Source organism: Prenolepis imparis, unplaced genomic scaffold, assembly GCF_030444845.1.
Source record: "Prenolepis imparis isolate NDT839.2.m4 unplaced genomic scaffold, iyPreImpa1.0 SCAF_5, whole genome shotgun sequence".
NCBI lineage: Eukaryota > Metazoa > Arthropoda > Insecta > Hymenoptera > Formicidae > Prenolepis > Prenolepis imparis.
Window position 1 is genome coordinate 6,380,651 of NW_028141163.1, and position 22,348 is coordinate 6,402,998.

Consider the following 22,348-nt stretch of genomic DNA (forward strand, 5'->3'; position numbering starts at 1 on the left):
GCGACTCTTCGATCTGCAGCTCGCCTCGTAATTGCGTACAATCAGCGGTTTCTAGAGGAACGAACGGCTTAATGAACTTCCCTTTTGTCGCTCTGTGCGCGGTCGATTATGACTTGAGAGTCAGACAAGCCGTAATAACAGTTTTAAAAAACTCTTGAATATTACTCGCCATATCGGCACAAACCTCTACCTACCGGCCGTGATTCGTGCAAATCGCGATTTAATAGTGTCAAGGAGCGCGGCGGGAGGTCGGGCGTTTTGCTCCTCCAGGAATTTTATCGGGAACCGTAATCCCACGGGGAGTAGTGGTACGGGGTGGCAGAGTCCTTTAATAACGTAATTAGCCCGGAGGATCTAGAATTTCTGTGGCGGATCGGGAATAAATTAATGCAATTATCCTTGTGCTCTGCAATGTCCGTGACTTGTCAGAAGGGGTGGAGACTTCCTCATTCTTTCGCCTCTTTTCTTTCGCGATACGGTTTTGTCTCCAACATCGTCCTGGATATTTATACTCATTCTTACTTGTTCTTTCTCTTTCTCTCAAATCTTTTATGTCCTGCTAAGTGCTCAAATTCATATATTTTTTTTGTTTATTTTAAAATAAAATGGCAAAGTTATTTTTTTCATCTGTATTCTATATCGTTTTTACAAGTGTGCCTCATCAAATATCTTTGAAATAAAAATGTGAAATACGTTATTATCCTTCGAGGAAAATCATACAACTAACACAGATTTCTTCCTCACATTTTAAAATCTCCCCAGGTGAACAGTTCCACAGTATTCGATGCTCGGCGGGTGGTTGCTTTAATATGCTAAATATCCCGTCGTTTCCTTCCCCTTCAAAGTGAACGAAGGTTCGCAAATACACGATGAGCAATTACTCATCTTCGGTTCTTATTAAGGGAAATTAATGTCGCGCATATTGGATCCCATACGTGGACCACAGAGATCGACAGCTTTTATGTCTAGCGAGTGTCAGCCCGGTAGCGACGTGACTTCGCACGAATTATCGAGCCCGTATATCAAGAAAGAATTCTCGTGCGTGTGTGCATACGTGTTACAAAAAAAGAAATAAGGAGAGCGACTGGAGGGATCCGGATATTGTCGCTCAAAGGGTCTCATCTTCCGCCGTGCTTTCGTAAAAGTATATCGTTTGAATTCTCAGGCACGATCGCGAGTAAGTATGCAAATGAAATAAGAAGCGAACCAGAACCGTAACTGAATGACATCGGGGCCTTCGTATGTATGTATATTGTTCTCAAAATTTTTTGTATTCTTATTTTAACTATGTTTAATTATGCTTGTATATATTAATTATATATATTAATTATGCTTGTGTTCAATAAAATTAATATAACAAGTTTTCAACGTGAAAACTATATTTTGAACATTTAATAATGTGTTTGAAAATAATGAAATTAATATTGTTACTAGTAATATATAAAAAAATCAAATAAATAAAAGAATATTAATTCCAATGTATATTCCAATAATGTTATTGTTGGTATATTAGCTCTCCCGGCCACAATTTTTTCAAACTTCAAAATTTTTTTAAATTATAAATTTTATAAAATTAATTTTGTTTTAATATTACACTGCATGTAATGAACATTGTGTTATCGTATAAGTAAATAAAAAATTTCCGGACATTATCATCTACCCTGTAATCACGGTCCTGAAGGAGACGCGTCCCGATGGTAGTCGTACAAGGGGCCCATTACGCGAACCAGCCCCGGAACAAGAAAAAACGACACATTGTGATGTGATGTATGCGCGAGGGGTCGTGTCGTAGAATTAGAACAAAGCATCGCGATAAAAACTGGGCATGAATCCAGACCCCGGGAAGGAGGTAGCGAAGGGGAAGAAGCGGGCCAGTGGGGGCCTCACGCTTTCGAACCTGCTGTACTTTCAGTTCGACACGCGTATTCGAACCGCGTTTCCGCTCGTTCTTCCGCTCTGCTCTCGTGACATTAGTTCGCAAATTTTACGATAATTATTATAGTATAAATAGTATGGAAAAAGAAAAAATTGCGAAGTGTTAAAGTGCCGAGAAAGATAATAATTTATGCGTGTAATTATTATCTCATAAAAAAGCATATAATAAAATCCTATATGGTTTACCGAATAATATCGATGATCTCGAATAATTGTAAAAGTTATAAGTATAATAACTGCATAAAAATATCTTTATAAATTCTTTAAGAATTTTTTATTATTGATTATTAATCATTTAATTTTAATAGTGTGTGCATATTAATAATACATTTTTTTGCTATTGATATTAAAATACTTAATAACTTTTTAAAATGTATTAACATGTGCATTAGAAAAGCACATTTAGACTTCAATATCCTTGGTGATATTAAGTTAAAATTATTAATAATATATATTTATATATATAAATCTTTTCTTGACGCGTTAAAATAAATAATAGCATTATATTGTTTGAGCGTGAAAAAAGTAGAAAATTTTTACGATTAATTTTTAAAAATGTAAAATTAATCAAATATATTTTTAAAAAGATATTATAAAAAAGATATAATACAGAGCGTGTTATGTAATTCAAATTTCCTATTCAGCTGTATTTGACATGCGAAATTATCCATGTTTTTTTGAATCTGAAATAAACGTGGAAATACTCGTGCGCTTTTTACTTCTTCGTGAAATTATTTTTACGTCTTGTTCAAGTTGGATATCGAGCGAATACGACCAGGATACACAGACACTTGTGCGTACGGCGTATCCACCTGGATACGGAAAGAAGAAGGAAATCCCCTACGAGAATATCTCGAGACAGAGAAGTGAGAGGAGGGTGACCGCGTATGGATTCGCTCTGGGCTGTTCCAAGGGTGAAGTTAGGACGGTTTGGAAATGATGAAAAAGCTTCTTGCGTCACTGTCAGCCGCCGCCGGTCCGTATTACCTCCCTATCTCCCACCCCCATCTCGTAGCCTCGTCTTTCCCCTCCGTCACCGTGTACCGAAGAACTTAGAGCCCAGTTCTCTCTCTATCCATCTTAATATTATTATTTCATTCCGCGCGAGCTCGGTTTTTAGGGCATCCTCATCTCTCTCTTTCTTCTTCTCTCTTGCTCTCTTACTTCTCGACGACCTAATCGTGCGATCCGCGTGCAAGAGTTCGATCTCCCTGTTTCCCCCCTTGTGAAAACCACCTTCCGCCCTTCCCCGCCCCCGCGACCGATCCACCCGCCTCCGTCACTGGCACCCTCCACCTTCCGGGGCACCATCACTTACGGATCAATAGGGTATGGAAGATAAACGCACCTAGAGGGGATCTATGGGGTGGAGAGGACGCGTCAGCGCGGGTGGGACAACGGAAAGGGGAAAAAGAAGGGCAAAATGGTACCCATGCGGAGGTCCCGGTGTCCCATGTCAACGAGATACGGGGAATTTTTTTGCCGCGGGTGCAATTCTTTGCTGAAAAGCGCGACGCTGCTTTCGAAAAATCGTTCGATAATAGACGAGATAATCAATCAACGGAATTTGTGAAAGGATATAATTATGTGAATATATTGTAGAATACGCATTGCAAAAATTGATAATTTTAACAATGTGAGATACAATATAATTTTGAAATAATAATAAAATATATAACGAAAACTTTTTGTTCTCTAAAATTCGAATATTAGCGCCGACAAAAAAACATGTAAAAAAAATATATATATATATATTTTACATACAAATATATATTTTTAAAAAGACTTGCGACATAATTTACGAACATCGTGGTATTTTATACTTGTTCACTTGTTATTTGGGAAGCCAAATACTCTCTTAAAATTATTATTTAGGGAACGAGCAAAACATTTCGAAATAATGCAATAGAATCTGCTAAATAGAAATGAAATAAGTCTCAAAAAATTCACGAGACTTCCTGTAATTTAAAATTTTATTTTTACAGACACGATGAATTTTACCGGCGTTAGAGAGAGAACAAATTTATATAAACCGTAGAATTTAAATCATTCAGAATTCGGTGGGCATAAGCCTGTAAGTAATAACCTGTCGTGTTGCAAATCTTGCAATCTGCCGCGGCATTATTGAAAGTATCTCGCACGGTAACGAAGAGAAGGCGTTATTCAACGTCATTTCTTTTATCGATAAACGAGATGAAGCCCGAGTTCTCTCCTCGAAGAAGGAAATCGTTAGGAGAGCGACATGCAAATTCGTTCGAAACTTTTGCCCACCTCCGGCTCTAGTACCCTCTAGGCAAGAAAAGCGGGACACGGAGGGATGCAGACGCGACTCTTGAAGAAGACGAAGAACCGGTAAAGAAAGAGGAACAAGAGATGGAAGAAGACGGGTGTTTTCTGTTCCTGGCTCGTGGCGATTTATGCGCCCGAAATCGCGCGCCCCCGCTGGAAATGAAACGTCGCGAGGAAAAAAGGGTAGAAAAGCGGATGGGAGGATAGTGGCGCAAGGGAGACAGAACGGTCGGATGGTGGAGCACGTGAAGGTGAGCGAGCGGTGGATTTTCTACGTGAGGTGCTTTCGCATGACCTCGTTGTCGCGAAAAAAATCGAGAATACGGCTGGAATCTCCGAGAGGAGGCTGGAATACCCGGAGAGTTTGGATGAATGCCGAAGCGAAGATCGGAACAAAGATCGTTCTCCGGAGCAGGTTCTGAATTCCTTAATCAGGCATAAGCCACAGTACGTAATAGCATATCTTTTTTTTTTTTTTCATATTGCACACGGACACAATCTAATTAACAATTTCCACATTAAAAAAATAAAAGGCAGATTTATATATATTTTCTAGGTTTTGATTAATAAATATTATTTTACAATTATATTTATTAATAAAAAAATATAAAATATCAATTAAAATGAATTAAAAATATAAATTATTCGTCCCTTATTCTCTTTAGTTTTATTAGGTTTCATAAATTTGTTGCAAACACATTACTTAGCTCTTATACGTGTGAACGTTTCCAATTTTTTTCTCGATACATGTGTAAGGGAGAATTTTACACGTATAAAATGTAGCTACGCCTTTTATTACCTTATCTTCCGCAGGTTATCTCGAAACCGACAAAGGTGAACCCCACGGACCTTTCCATAAACGTGCCAATAACTTCGCTACAATTTCACCGATAAATGTATCGGGGTGCCGCGTTGCGGTTTCGATCTTTCGATGTGGCGGCTAACGTGGGTCATTTTTCAAGCTGCGTGAATTTTTATCGCGCCGCGACGCATCCGGTCGCACGCCATATTTACCCGACCACCCGATAGATTCTAAACCGGCGCGAAGAAATATTGTCGTAAAAAAAAGGCAAAATAAAATTAAAGCGAAGCACGCAACACCGGTTCGCCCTGTTTCCCGATCGCCGCTATACATCGCGCTACGTCTATTGTCTCTCTTCGTACCACTTCTCTCTTTCTTGTCCTCCTAGCCACCTCTCTTTAATCGGCCGCGTGCCGCTAGCGAAGGGGCGGTATGGCAATATGCGAAGCGAGCCAAGCCCGTTTAATATCGCAGATCGAGGCACAAATGAATATTCATTAAACACATTTTTCCGATTTTAATTACATCCCCTAAGCGGATCTGGCTCAAGCTTACGCAGCATTTCTCTCATTCTCCTCCACTTTCTCCTCTTTCTCTCTCTTTTACCCCTCTTTCCCCCCGTCTCTTCTTCCCGCCTTTCTCCTGTCACTTTCTCTTTTCCTCGCTGAGCTCGCTTCGCTGCCCTCCCCGCGAAACCTCACCATTTCTTCTCTCTTTTTCTCTCCAAGAACCGCATGCTTTTTAATGAAATCCCCATGGTATAGGAGCAACGAACGCCATTATTAATATCACCGGTCTATCTTTGAGCACAATAAAGAATTACTTTGTTATTAATTCCAATGTCCGGCCCCTTCGGCCTCTCTTTCGCCACAACATTCGCGTCGCTGTCGTACCGTCGCATAAAATTGGCGTATGATGGTGTATAGCGTGTTGAGATATTCTTGTTTAACTTCGACGAGACTCGCCCGATGATATGACGCCGTTGAAATTTAATTTAGACACACGGCGACGTTTTTCTGCTCGCGATGTCGCGCACGCGCTCATTTGAAGTTTAATTTCGCTTCGGTTTCAGTGCACCCTTATTGGAAGATACATGGTGAGAATGATATCAATGTTTATAATATAGTATATATATACAGAGATGCAGATTCGAAAAAATAAGTTAAACTCTCTATTCATATTTAATTATTAAATGTGATTATTGATTATCAATCTGAGATAATATTGCATGCACATTTTAAATAAACCTGCAAATTTTATTTTAATTATGCTAAATTAAAAATTTAAGAAATTAATAAAAATTATAATTGATATAAATTAAATTATAAATGTAGTTTTCTAACTATATAATAAACTTTATTTCAAGTTGTACAGTGACAAATCAATTATATGAATAGCTAATGAAATTTATTATTATTTTGATACCATTATATGAAATTTATTACGACTTGAATTGAAACATCGGGAGCAAGTTAAAGCCTTTTCTTTCGGCTTTTTCAGAAAGACACGTAAAAGTCGTCTAAAAATTTATAGATCACAGACACTGTATTTATAGTTTCAAACGAAAGAACTCTAGTGAGCTAACAGAGAAGTCGTAATTAATTCATCAAAATGTGCACAATTCGCGACATACATTCTTAAATCTTGGTAAGCGTGAGCAGTACGGTTCAAAGCGTCTCGTTAAACAGCCATACAGACCTCTTTCAACCCCCGCATGTTTTTTTCGCCCTTTTTCTCTTTCTCCTCCCAGCTCCAGACACCCCCGAATTTTTCTTTGTGCCTTGCCTTCCCCCCCATGTGTCCTCACCCTCGCCGCGAATCGCGCACACATGACGCGATGGCGAACAGCGAACGAACGACGCATGCGCCCGACAAGATATTTTTTTCTTCTTTCACGGCATCCCCACCCCATTCCGCCTCTTGTAAGGCGAGGGGTGGCTTGGTGATCGAGAGTACGGGTCGACGAAGTAAGGGTGTTGCTACGGGCAACGCTAACGAGCTCCATGAGCGTCGTCAGATAGAGCAACACACCACCATGGTATCCTCGTGCCACCCCTCACTTACCCCCGTACGCCCCCGTTAGCTCTTACGACAAACCTCATAGAAAATTGGTTATGCATAAATACGGTCGCTTATGTGGTTGTCGACGGTTGTAAGGTCAGAAATGAGACGTTGAAGATTAATCAAATGCGCATTTTTTCAAAACTTTAAAAGATTGTTTTCTACTTATTTATCTAAATAAATGATTCTTTATTTTTATTTCAACAAATTTATATTAAAATAAAAATATATATTTTTACAAGCATTGTATATTACGCGTAATGTATTAATTTAATAATTTTTGAACAATAAGTGATATAATTGAGAGCAATATATATACTTCGTAAATTTTTAAAACATTTATTGCATAGAGTTCAAATTAAAATGCGTGGAAAAACTCTTTTATAAATTATTGTATTCAAATTAATTTCATTCATTCATTTATATATAGCAAAAATAAAATTAAAATAACTCTCTTTTCATAATCACACGTATTGATCCTTTCAATAATCTTGAAATTTAAAGAAATACTTTTTTGTCTAGACATTCAAAATGTCTCTATTAAAATATGATGATAAAATGAAGATTGAAGGTAAGAATATTTATAGTAGAATATTTGTGTTTAATTGTTAAGTTAAACATTATGAAATAATATATATTTTTAGTTTGCTATCGAATAATGAATTTGAATAAGTGAATTTATATAAAGCATGGATTTGTAAAGTAATTTCATAAAGGATTACGAAAATTCTGTTGATGCTATTTAAATACATTTTCATTTTTTATAACGTTCATAAGATGTTCATTCAAGATAAATAGAATAAAATTAGAATTGCAAAGATATAAGATAATTCTTCGGAAGATTAATTTGATATTAAGGGAACGAATTTTATTTTCGGGAGGATTGTTAGGACGAGGATCACGCGGTTAGGGATGAATCAGTGAGGGTTTGTCGACCACGACGGACCGCGGGAGGGTTGCTGCCAGGGTGGGGAGGCAATTACGTAATCAAGTAATTAGTCCCTGACCTGAGATAACAGGTTTCCTCGTAGTATTCAACCGTCCTAATTTTCACCATAACCTTCTTCGAGTTCCTTCACTTTCGTATATATGTATATGTATCAACATATTTATATATATTTTTATTCTCAATGAAAAGTATATATATATATATATATATAAAGCAACATGAAAGATTATTTAACAATACTTATTTAGCAACTATTTTTGCATTACTTAATCTTTGCAAAATATTAGAAGTGTATACATGAAAATATTTACGCGTATATCAAAAATTAAATTTATATTCACATTATTATGTTGACAAATTATTATTAAAATGATAATTCAGTATTTTTTAAAATGTATTTGGCGTGTTTTTTAGATATACACATTTTTTTCGTGCCATATGCAGACAATATCGCGGGCGTTTTTCGCTCACTGAAAATTTACGAGGGTGAGGGTAGCATTATGGGCGAACTGACGTCGATGGAAGGCAGTCAGAGGAGACCGAGTAAACCTTACTTATTGCTATATTTTAATATAACGATGGCATAAGAACGTTCCACCTCTCCTGCCGTAACATTTATTTCGATGCCATCCTCTCTCGTCTCTGTAATCCCTTTGCGGTTTCGCATTAATATTCCACGCGCAATGTACAAGCCGCCATATGTATTAGTGCACGCTCGTGATATACGAAACATCTGCGACGAGATCAATTTTATTTGAAGTTCTCAGAAGAATCATTAAACACGAATGAAAAGATCGTATTCTTCATTTCATGTATATTTAATATTTAAATTATTTGTATATTTTTTGATGTTGCAAAAAACAGTATAACTCTGCTACTATATATAAATATGTTTTTGATATGTGCAATTATATATGTATGTTAAAGAGAGCAAGTCTTCTGCGTAAGAGAGAGAGAAAGAAAAATATGAATTAATTAATAAAAACACAGATAACATTTTATGAAACTCCAGAATGTTAATGCTTATGTTCCATTGTTTATATCTTAAATACGCTACTTTTTCTAATGCCATTGTTTTCTATAAAATATATCTGTTCGCGACACGAGAATCCGAGAATAATATCACAATCTGCAAGAGCGCGGAGTCGCGAAGAATGATCAACGAAACGTGAAATGAGTCACAGGCGTCGAGTTGTTCGCTCACGATTATTGTTCATAGCACAAAGAACGCTCTTTTTTATTTCTTTCTGCTTCTTCCTTTACTTTCCTTTTTCTATATCAGTCGGTTCCTCTCACCACCTTCATCTTGATAGATAATGCCTTGGATATAATGATGACTCCGCGCAAGAGGTACAATACGATATTTTCTTTTGCTAAATTATCAGCGCGCTACTTTCCCCAGCTTCTGCGTTTCGCTCCACTTAAGAAACTAGTGGCTATCTCTCTTTATTTCTTTCCCACGGCTACCGTGTCTTTCCTCGCATTTATCGTACTGTTGTTAAATGTCCGTTTGTGATATAGATGTTACGCATTCTAATGAGTTTTTAGATTAAATTTGAGGAATACTTTGAAATAGTTTAAGCGAAGGGTAATTACGTACTAAACTATCTTATACGTCTACTTTAAAAGATCAGAAATATTTCTCAGTAAATTTATAATTTTTTTTACTTTTCTGTAATTTTGTAATTATTTTATTATTATGAATATATATATATAATTTTGCTCGAAAATAAAATATTTGCAAGAAAATATTCATCGTCTGCAAAATTCCGAGCAAGAAAATGCCTTCACAGAAAAATATGCTCGATGGCGTTCACAATCATGATAGGATCAATGACGGGAATTCTGATGGCCGAACGCTAACGCGCTTCGAGACGATAAGAAAATTCCCATCGCCGTAATATTCACCAGATCTCGGTTTATTTTCGCAGGCGGGCGACGGTTGAAGCAATTCGCGCGGAAGCTGGAGACACAAACAATCTGGCGCGCTCGCGGATGATAAATGTTTTCGTTTCGCGGCATCGCTGAAGTGTAGTGCTTTTAAATCCAATTCCCATAATGCTCGCCGCTTCCGTCCCTTCGTCCAAGCCATCCCGATCCTCGTCACTCCTTGTCTAACCAATGAGGTGAACTGGGAGGGAGGTGGCTGGAAAGAGGGATGGTTGAGGGCGCGAGGGAGGATGCAAGATTCGCCGCAAGCGCGTCCAAACAAACCCAGACCAAGGGATTTGAAGTGCCTCACGTTCTGAGGGATTTCGTAAGCGCGCGCGCACGATTCACCGTTGTCTCATTTCCCTAGCGCGCAAAGTCCTTTTCCCGAAAAAAAGACGCTGAGATTGCACGCGTATGCAAAACGAGGGCCCTCTTTCAGTCGCGTCGCCGGCGATTGAAACGCGCCGGAATACTCTTCCGACCTTGCAAAAGCATCGGAGTGATATTGGGGCTCCTCACCTCCAAATGGATGAGTCGTTTTATTATTGAGCGGGAGGATCAGAAAGAGAGATATTTACATTTTATATGAATATTTGATGAATATTTTTTAAAGTGCATAATTATTCTTGATTTCATATTATTAAATCGTTAAAATAATACTTTAATTTTTTTATAAATTTTTGTAATAAAAGTGTAATAAGATAAATCTTATGCTACAATACATTAATATATTAATCCAATATTATATATATTATATATATTAATGTATTAATAGAATATTATAAATCTATCTTTTATATACAAAAAGTAGAATATGTTTTATAATATGATTAATTATAAGGTTCATAAAAATATTTATCAGCAGTTATTGTGCGTGTATGCATCACTTATTGCAGTGACGTTATATCAAATATCTATTGTTTCAGCTGTTAATTATTTACAATATCACTTTTTGTTTTTCGATAGGATTCAAAAAATTTCTTTGTATATACCATTAATGCAAATCTCTAGTGTGAGCTCGCGAGAGAACGCGCGCGCATATACAAAAAAAGTCATGCCGCGAAATAATCCCCTATGCCGGCTTATTGATCAGATCACAAGTCGTTGGAACACGCTACCCAATTCCGCTCACCGCCCTTCAGGAACGGGGCATTTTTATTCGTGCAGTCTCACCCTCATCGCTCCTTCCATCTCGCCTAACCTCGTCGCACTACCCTCCCCCATGGCACCCCTCGCGGGTACATCGGGGTGGAAAAGTCGCGAGAACGCCATTTTTTATTTCACCTACGTCGAGAGAAATAGTAGCATGTGGAATCATTAATAAAAATGTTGATTTTTACGAGGATTAAAGAGAAAGAAAAAGAGAGAGAAGCATGATCATTCCATGGTGGTTGCAATTATTTTCCCAATAAATGTCAAGAAATAAAGATGTATATACGTATTATATGATCTTTGAAAGATTAGTGATCACGTGGCGATGCGATAAATTTGATAGAAATTAGCTATAAATTATGATTATATGATTAGATTTATATATTTCTTGCTCGATTTCGTTCATTATTAAAACTGAGATAAATTTTTCAGCCAAGAAGAGACAATAATACTTGATAAAATAAATATAAATATGGCATGTTAATATTATATATGTATATGTATATAATGTTTAATTCTTTTCTATATATTTATAATTATACGTATAATTCTATTTAATTAATAAAAACGTGAACTTTACTAATGAAAAAATAATAAGATGAGTTTATATTTTTATTTTTAATAGTTGTGCGTTAAAATTTCGTGAATCGTGATTTTTATTGCGAGATTAATTGCAAAATATCTGACATTTTGTTATGTATATTTACAACATATATATCTTCTCCATGCTTTTCTCTCCTTTCATTCAAGCAGGTCTTGGTCCCCGCTCAAGGATGGATTCCGCCGCTGCTGCATCGAAGAAAGAGGACTTTCAGTGTTTCGCTGAAAGGAGGCAGAAACGAGGAACGAAGGAGGACAGAGAGTGGCTAGTGGGGACTGGTTAAATAAGGAACAGAAATAAATAGGAAGGGAAGAAAAGAGCTCGTTAGGGGGTCTCTGCGAGTTTCCGAGTACCCAACTACCTAACCAAACCACCCTCCTGTTTTCCGTCCCACTCTCCTCTTTCTCTACTTCCTTCTTCTGATTCGTCTCTATTCGTTTCGTGCACGTATAGCGCCATGCTTCTGCATCGCGACTTTCCGATATATCTTACAACATGTCTGCTTGCTCGCGGCAGAATTGATTAAAGCGGTCGCGGAACATGATGATAGATTAATCGGTGCTCTTTCATTATGCAGGATAAATTAGAAGTCGCGTTTCTTTAAATTGTAGATTGAGCATATAAAACCAATCGTCAATATTGAGACATTGATAATTTTAATGTTATAATTATTAAAAACAGAAAAACAGAAGAATTTTATGCTTCTAAACGTAAATAGATAACAAAAGTATATTTTCTCATTTATTTAGAATAAAAAAATATTTTAGTAAAATTTTATAATTCAAAATTTAGTTATTATTCATTTAAATATTTAATTAAAATATATATTAAAATATTTATTTATTTATTTTTAAATTATATTAAAAATTTTTTTTTAATATTTTGGATTATATTTTGTATAACTCTGCCTTACAAAATTTACAAACAATAATTGAAAAGAAAGAAGAAGCTTATAATGATACAGCAGTTCGTTTACAAATATCGACAGTGCACATATTGCTAGCAATTGTCCATTGCATTAAAAATGTAAGTGGCTTTGAGAGCAAAATCTCTTTCGTAGTATGTCCTTTCTTTCCATACAACTGTCGAAATCGCGACACGGTAATCGCTACTGCAATGGCTGTATCAAATATTAACGGGTTAATTTCTCGCAAGATAGTCAGTCCATCCTCGTGGCTAAAGGGCGGCCAACCCTTTCATCAAGGAAGGAAGGAAGGAAGGAAGGAAGGAAGCAAGATCGTCGCTCCCGATGAAGGGTCGGCTAGATTCCGTCGAGGGCTTTCGCTGGCGAGTTTAATGGGGTTTTGTTGGTCGCGCTGGTCTCCGGTTCAGGCCAAGCAGATGGATGAGGATGAGGACTGAGGAGAGAGGAAGGAGGCGTTTTAGCAAGTTACGAGCAATTGCCCACCGCCATTCTGCGCCATCGCTTCGTTCTTTAACCGGCCCTCTCTGTGCCCATCATTGGAACCCCTTTCTACCTCCTTGCACGAAGGGTAAAAGCTTGATAGAAACCAGGAAAATTGCGTGATTAACCGAAACCGTCTCCTAGGCTCATCAACACGCTTCTGCGACCGCGAGAATCAGCCTATCTTCGAGTTATGTGGCTACCGTTCTAAAAGATCGCGGGAGATTTCTTTCGATACGTCTCTCTTTCTCTCTGCGCCCTTCGGAAAAGTTGAAACTAATTCGCTTGGTTCGTAAAATCGTACAATCGTCATCGGTGGATCGTATTCCTAATTTTATTGCCGACGATATAATTTACCGGCGGATCACTAAAGATTGTTGTGGGATTAAGGAATTGGTAGATTATTGTAATCATATAATGTCGGAACGACGTATAAATAATATGGTTTATTGATTAAATTATACTGATTGAATGTATAGAATATATTTTAAATATTCTTTCGCAATTATATAAAATGTTTGATGAGCGTAAAATCGAGATTTAGAAAATAAGATTATTATGTATATATTTTCAATAATTTAATTTGTCAAAGTCTATTTGTTTTTTAAATTGCTTATATTTATATAATTCAAAAACTATTAATATTTCAATAATGAAACAAACAATATAGTTTTTAATATGATCTTTGATGTCACGATAAAATGTGAAATATTTAAAACAATTATTGTTAATTAAATACTATTAGAAAAATTCATTAGAGTTTCTCGCAATCACATATACATATATTTGTGGCAGAAATATATGTGGCAGTGATATATTATTTGAATAAAATCGACAAGAGCAATATAAAGGTTCTTGTAAAAAATAAAGTATTATATTTTTTGAGATTTTGTTTTAATACGAAAATGATTATTTAAAGACGAAAGTATCGATTGCATTTGTCTTTTGCTTTCTTCCCTCTTTCTGTTTAAATTTGACGGGGATCGAATTATCTGGCAGTCGTGAAATTACACGAGCAGAATCAGCGTAAGCAGCAAAACGATAGACGAGGCTAAATATGGATAATCCGCTATTGATTGACTCAATTAAATCCGAGCAAATCTAGAGAACGAATCGAAAGAACGAATTATTGCTTCCTTGTGTTTAGAAACGAGAAATTAAAAAAAGTTTTCAAGTTGTTTGTACTGCGCATATCTTTTTAACCTTTTATATTTTTATAATTTATAATTTTATATTTTTATATTTTACACGCGTTTTTCTAGTAAATAAATGTGATTATGGAAATAAATACTAAAATAATAAACGAAAATGGGGGTTATATCAAGACAGTATAATTAATTTTCATGTCAGCGAAATAAAGTTATCCATTTTGTATGCAGTGTCTACAGTATATGTATGTCTACATACGTCTATGTATTCAACACTTTTACGAGATTTAATAAAAGTTGAAGCAGAATCTCTAATCAAATCTGCTTTACATTTTTAGTCACTATGAGAGAGAAAATTTTTTAGAGAAATGTTATTGTAAAAAGTATTCAATAAATAACTCTTTTAAAATAGAAGGAAAAAGAGAGAGTAATAGATTTTGAAAACTATTAAATTAATGAGGTGTATGTCCCATATAAATAAATTAAGCTTATGTATTGCATACGGTAATACATATACAGATAGTAAAAAAGAAGATTCCAAATGTAAGATATAAAAGAAACGAAGAAAATTGTAAAGTTTTTTGTTTTTAAGCCATTTTTTATATAATTCTATAATTATTTTATATAATTGTGATTTAATAAATAAACATATACATATGAAATTTATATTATTTTATAATTTTATATAAAAATATATAATTGTTCTTTAAATGTTGGAAAGAATTGCCAAAATAAAATGTTTTTTCTTTTTTCAAGATTAAAATAAAAAACAATCTTCTTTTTTCGAGATTAAAATAAAAAATAATTTAGTACTTACTATGAGATGCGCAACGATGTAATATACAACATTGTTTTATAAAATATAAAGATATTCAAATTATGTGAAATAATGTCCAAAATAATTGTTATTTTAAGATGTAATTATTACATGTAATCAAATTTTTTTCATTGCTTTCATTGTTTTAAAATTCAATATTTAATAAACAGAGAATTACATAATTAAAAAAAAATATTTTATTGAATATAAACTTTTAAAAAGATATAACAAAATTGTAATTCTTATTAAATAATCTAAATAATTATTAATCTTAAAGAATGTTAAAGATATGTATGTGTGTGTAATCAATATATGTGCATATATTTTATATTAAATATTTTGAAATAAAATCTATATTTTATATATGCATTTCATACACAATACATTAACATAATACTGTAAAACAAGTGTAGTACAGTGGAGACTTCATATCAGATTCATTTCAGATTTCACCAATAACCTGTAATCAATATTTTAATGACTAACCTCACTGTTGCGCCTCTTTTAACCTCTCCTTCTCCTCTCTTGTTCGTCTTTTCGTTGCTTCTTCATGGCGTAAACATAACATTCACTCGCAAAAATATGATTAATTGCTCGCGCACTGACTAGTCAACAAAATACGACGATCGCGGCACTTATTTGTACGACATTCCCGTTAATCGCGACGCACATTTTATTATACATATTTTAATAAGAAAACAATGCGACAACTGTTAACATTCGCACCAAGTTCGATTCTCGCACGAAGTTCGATTCTCGATAATCGAAAGTTGCGTGGCTATGTCCATACGTCACACTCGCGACGAGCGGCGACCATGTTAACCTCTCTTTTGCTAATAGATGCTACTAGACAATATATGTTTGTATTTCAGAGTATACTTTTTATACACTTATTCCGTATTCTCGATTCGAAAATATAGATAGGTTATATTAAAATAGATAAGAACTTGCAAACGCGAGATGTGAAGTTACATTCGGATCTAGTAATGAAATAATTATCATCAAAAATATCGAAGCGAGATGAGACAATAATTTGTGATTCTTTGTCGATAGATTATACGAGTTTTATACGAGTTTCAATACCGCTAATTGTAATAATCTGTTAGCAGTGGAGAATAATCGTCTCCGTAGTACTTGTCGCGATCGTATTTCGAAAGATATAATACATACATACGTGTGTGCGGATCGGCTCACATTGCTACCTGCTCGCTCGAGTCGCGTCGTGCGAATGTCGCACATGTAAACAATAGCGCGCTATACATATGTACGCGCCGAATGAATACCGTGACGTAACGCAATAGCATTGCCACCACACGAAATATTTGACATACTATAAATGTATATAAAATATTCTCTCTGTTCTGCATTACACCAAATTCACAAATGATGTATCTCACGATTCTTTTCTACTTTAATTATTCGATTCTGCGTATTATTTCGTGTATTATATTCGTATATTGAGTTTTTTTAATCAGAAAATTATTATAAGAAATTATTGAGAAGTTACTCCTAAATCGATAGAAAATTCAAAGCGCATGCTAATATACATATATAAAATCCAAATATATTTAATAACTAATTATTGTTCGTATATATCGCGATAAAATAATAATTTATAATTATGGCGTGATTAATTATTTTTCGCAATTGACGAGGCATACCAACATATAGTTATATTCAAAGCAGATATGTATATATCTAGTACCTAATATATCTAGTAATATATCTAGTAATATATTCATAAAGTAGAAATCTAAGCGATAGAAATTAAAAAATTATCGCGTTTAATTGATAGTTGCGTGGGGACGATAATTATTTCCATAAATATGCTTCGATTTAAATATACAGTTTCATCTCGCATTAAAAATTTTCCGCCGATTCAAAATGTAATCGTTTCCGTATTGAGAACGCGCAGTAATGCATAAATCGTGAACATACCATCAAGCGCGCACACTTTCAAATAACAAAAAGTATTAACTCACTTCTTAATTGTTAATTGATTAATTCAACAGAAGGACACAAAGTATTTCGCATGAATTTATTTTATAGTATGTCATAAATATTTCGAGGCATAAATATTGCGAGGCAATAAAGTGACGTACGATAGTTTGGCACGTGTTTTGCGTTGTATGTTTTGAACGCGCTGTTGTTTACGCGCGCGTTCGCTTCGTCATTCGTTCGGTGGGAGTCGAGCGGGAGAGGCAGTGACGCGAGACGCTCCGCATGCCGTAGTGTTATCTCTCGAGGTAATAGCGAGATACAATCGCGCGAGAAGTGTTGAGATACTAAACGCGATCCTTCCTGCGATTAGCAATCTATTATATATCTGCGTGATTGAGAAATTCTCGCTATTATCTTGTTTTGATAAGACATTCACGCGTAATATCACAAGATGTATCAGGTGCGTACAATTTATTGATATTTTCCAATTGTTTGATCAACAAAACGAGTATGCGAATAAAGAACAGAATCAATTACGCGTTCAATTAGTACGCACGTACTTAATATACAATTATACTCGTACATAACTTTTAATATATTTGTTTATCTGCGTTTCGAAATTTAACGGCAGTATCTCTTTTTATTCACTGAATGTTAGAGAAGGATGACGATATGGTTGGTACCACTACAGTGAATTCCGGAACGTAACGCGCGTAATGAAGTTGCCGTCAAGCGTCATAACCTCGACACGTTACTAGTTTTCGCATTGTTTTCCCGTTATAATACATACGTATAATAAAGTGCGCGTCGTAATTAATGTCGGGAGTGCCGTACAAAGTTAATCGTATTTTGTTAATTAGTACGCGCGCGATCGCAATTAACTGTTTTCGCGATTAAGTGTCGTGGCATGCATGGAATCCCAAGGGACGAACAAGAGAGGAGGACGAGGCTCGGGGAGGCATCGGGCGATAGCGGAGCAACTACAGGGTAAACAATTTATAACTATTTCATTTATTTGTTACTTGTAAAATTAATTTCTTGATCGTCTTCGTGTATGTAGGAAGACATTTCATATTATTATAAAGAATATAAATGGTAGAAAATATTTTAAATTTTATATTTCAAAATATACTTAAAATTATATATAAATATTTTTAATTATAAATATTTTAATAATTATAAAATTATAAAATTAAGTGCAATCAAATTTTTTAAAATATAAATTCTTAGAAAACATGATAAATAAAAATCTAATTTTTATATAAAATAATTGAAATAATTTTTTAAATAAAATGTTGAAATTTCTTATCTTAAAATTAAAAATTATTAAATATTTATAATTAATATATATATATATATATATTAATTATAAATATTTTATTAATAATTTTAAGATAAGATATTTCAACATTTTATTTAAAATAAATTACTTCGATTATTTTATATAAAAATTAGATGTTTATTTATCATATACTTTCTAAGAATTTATATTTTAAAAAATTCGATTGCACTTAGTAATTTTTTCTTAAAATAATAATTATATAATCTCTTCTTATTTACAATTTGGATGTATTTATATTTTACAGATCAACATTGTGTATTACAACTCTGCTGCTACGCATCGGTACAGCACCGGTGAGTCTTATTTTTTATTTTCAAGAAACAGTAGAAGATTTGTTAAAATATTCTATAAAAATATATAAATTTATATAAATAATAAATATATAATTAATGATAAATATATAAATATATAATTTATATAAATTTATATATATAAATTTGCGATTATACAAATATGCAAGTATGATAACTCATTAAGACTTTTCACCACATAAAAAAAAAACAATTTACTTAGAATTACAATTTGAAAGAATTCGCAGAATTCGTTATTCGAAATTATCGCTTCTGTATAAATAATTAAAAATTCCTCGTGATTGTTTCCGCATTTTATATAAAAAATATACAGGTTAAATAAACAATACATGTTAAAACAATTCATTTTATATTAATTTCAAAAATGCGGAATTATTTAATTAAATGTGTATTTATGTATATGTATTTATGTATATGTATCTATGTATATTTTCTTATTATTTTTTATATTATTTTATTTTCAATTTTATATAAAGTAAGATTTTATGCATAAAGTATTTATATAAGTTATTAGAGATGATATAATAACAAATATATTTTATATAAAATTTAAAAAAATAACAAAATAACAAAAAGATACATATCAAACTAAGCAAGGTTTGGCTTTTTATGAAAGTAAATTAAAAATCTGTAGTAATTTTCTTTTTTAGTATATAACTGCTAATTTTTCGTAAAAACTTTAATAATTTATGCAGGCTTAGTATAAGTTTAGCAAATTTAAAATATCTGCTCCAGAAGCGCTTCAAAATCTCGTCAACGAAATTAACTTCCAATATTATCGTGCTTTTAAAAATAAAATAATGGATTATTAATATTATGATTATTAATTATTTTAAATATAATAAAAGCATAGTTGTATAATCGCAATTCAAAATCGTAACGCGCGATAATAAAAAAATTATCTTATTTAGCGTTTGTAAAATATATGTACCGACTTTTTTATGTAATAATCAAGTAATATGACCCGACTTATTCATAGTACATTAACCAAAAGGCACTTTAGGATCCTATTATATTGTAAACTATTTTAATTGTCTCTCAAAAGTCACAGTGTACACAAGCTAAGTTTTTTTTTAATTCATCTTTTTTGTGTACACAAAATTATATTCTGATATGTCACTGAGAGTAAATACGTATCAAATTTCATTGGGAAATCGAACATTATTATAGACGGAAGTATTACTCAGGATTTTTATTATCTCAAGAAGATATATTATAATATTCTTTTATCAATCAAATAATATATATAAATCTTTTTATCAAATCATATCGCATTAGATATATTGTATTATACATGTATATCGATATAATATATATTGATATCTAACTTTTTTAAATAATGCTTTTAATATAATTATAACATTTTTTTATTGTGTATTTAGTTGTTCTCCGTTACTTAAAAATGTTAATGTTAAAAAATTCTTTTGATTTTCTTAACATTTACGAATATTTTTATCGACATCTGCATTGATAATATGCGATTTATCCTATCGAATCAATATGTTAGGATAATTGGTAACTACTATCAGATTTAATAATTAGGTAAGAGATACTGCTAATTCGATATTCTGTTTCGATAATTGAGACTAGTCCGAGTTTATTTTTAAGCGAACGAGTCGCCCGTTCTTTTCGAAATGACATCGTTAATTAGGCTGTCCCTCCTTGTGAGACTTGACTCGACATTTCAGCGACCGATTATATTCTCTTGAAAGAAAGTGCTTAAAGCCTGTCCCCATTACTTCTCGTACTAATAATTGAGGTTGATCAAATATATATTCGTTTACTTGTACATTAAATCGAGATAATTATCTGTCATTTTCCCTCGATTCTATTATGTACCTTCAGTACAATTTGACAGTAGAAAATTTTTTCTAATAACTGCAAAAAGTAAAGTTTGAAATATAATCTGCATATGATTTCGTTTAATTTTCAAATAAATAGACAATTTTATTATTGTCGAAAAACTTGTATTTATGTAAATTATATAAAATTTACGAGTTTTACATCATCTAATGTTTTATTGTTAATTTAAAATATTCTTTCAGTTTTTAAAAGTGTAGCAAATTAAAAGAAATATTTTTATTGAAAACAAATAAATATATATTTAGTAGTAATCTATGACATATATTAGTATAATATAATTAATAAATCTAACATTTTTTTTTTCTATGTCTAAAACAACAAGAGTTTTTTAAAATCGTAAATAAAAATAAAATTATTTTCTCACTGTTATTATTATCATGGCACTTATTATGTTATTTTTATTATTGTTTAAAAATTTACTCTGAATCTTGGGAAAATGAAGTTAATTACACCAAAAGACAAATTTTTTGGGGTGGGCATCAAAGTTAATTCACTGATCAAAGGAATCAATCATGTGGTTACGAAGTAGCATGACAAAGTCTTCATATATCGCCTGCCAATATATAAAGAAAGATAAGAGCCAAGAGAAAGGATAGGTAAAGGGGCTATGGAAAGCATGAGGATGGGAAAAATAACCAAGTCTTCTAGTGTGATATGAACCATAAACCAAGGCAATCTGCCAGAATCCCGAAGAGCGACTGGCGATGTTTCAAGACCGGCTTGAGAGCAAACCGTCTGGAAGATCGTCTACCAAAAGGGTCAAACGCAAAGACTGACGCCCATATACACACGTCTACACGCGCATTAGACATCCGCCAATCTAGCTAGGCTTCAAATACGAATACATGAATTAGATTCACGCATACACTCGCATATACTCGACAGACGTCGATCAACCGTGAGAACGTGCTTTGATAGAGCCTGAATTCCTCGCGCTTAATTGATCCGGGAGTCAATTTGGGCCCTAGAAAAAGAACAGGAAGTCTCTCGTATCCATAGCTCCTTCCGTTCCCAACGATCGAGATCGATCTCTCGTCGACGGCAGGTAGAGATGCAAACGCGAGTCAAGGTCGCGGATGCATTTAATAGGAGTTCTCGGGCATTTATATCGTACTGGTTCATGCTTGTGATTCTTCATTTTAATATTTTTTTTTAAAGAGAGAATAGCGAGAAAAATAGGACATAATATTAACGTTTTGAAAAATTCGTAGAAAATAAAAAAAATTAACAAATTATAATTAATAAAGAAAACGTAAAAAAATTCATAGAAAAATTCATAATTATAAAAATTTTTTAAAATATATTAATGTTAAGAGAATGCACAACAAATATGTGAGAATATGTATAGATAATTTGTCAAAAATGTCAAAAGACAAGAAAATTTTCACCTGAGAAAATGAGAAAAAAATCTCTGTTTCTGTATTCTCTTCTACACGAAGAAAAAGTAAGATTCATAGCCGGGATAGATAAAATGTCAAGGTCCTTTCCTTGTTGCTCGGTCATAATTTGCATAAGATATCGCGAGAACATCGTCGCCCATCACTAAAGTTCCCATCTCGAAAAACGAACGAGTAGAGCAGGAAAAAGATGTCCTACCGCGGGGATCGGAGAACGGATGGACAGGAGCGAGCCCGGTGTCGGTCGGGCGATTCGCCTGCGGGCAGCATGTGGACAAGGCAGCAGCAGCAGCAGGTGATCCCGGTATAATGGTACATGTGCACGGACACTGCATGTGTGCGATGCACCTACGTGTCGCACCGTGCCCGGTGTATCGCGTTCGTAGTCGATAGCCGGTCATCC

The 22,348-nt window shown here is 33.8% G+C and overlaps 1 protein-coding gene across 1 annotated transcript in view; it reads right to left on the reverse strand.

Moving 5' to 3' along the window:
- Positions 1-22,348, reverse strand: part of Mesr6 (misexpression suppressor of ras 6) — a 660,805-nt gene that overhangs the window by 21,397 nt on the left and 617,060 nt on the right. The window lies entirely within an intron of this gene.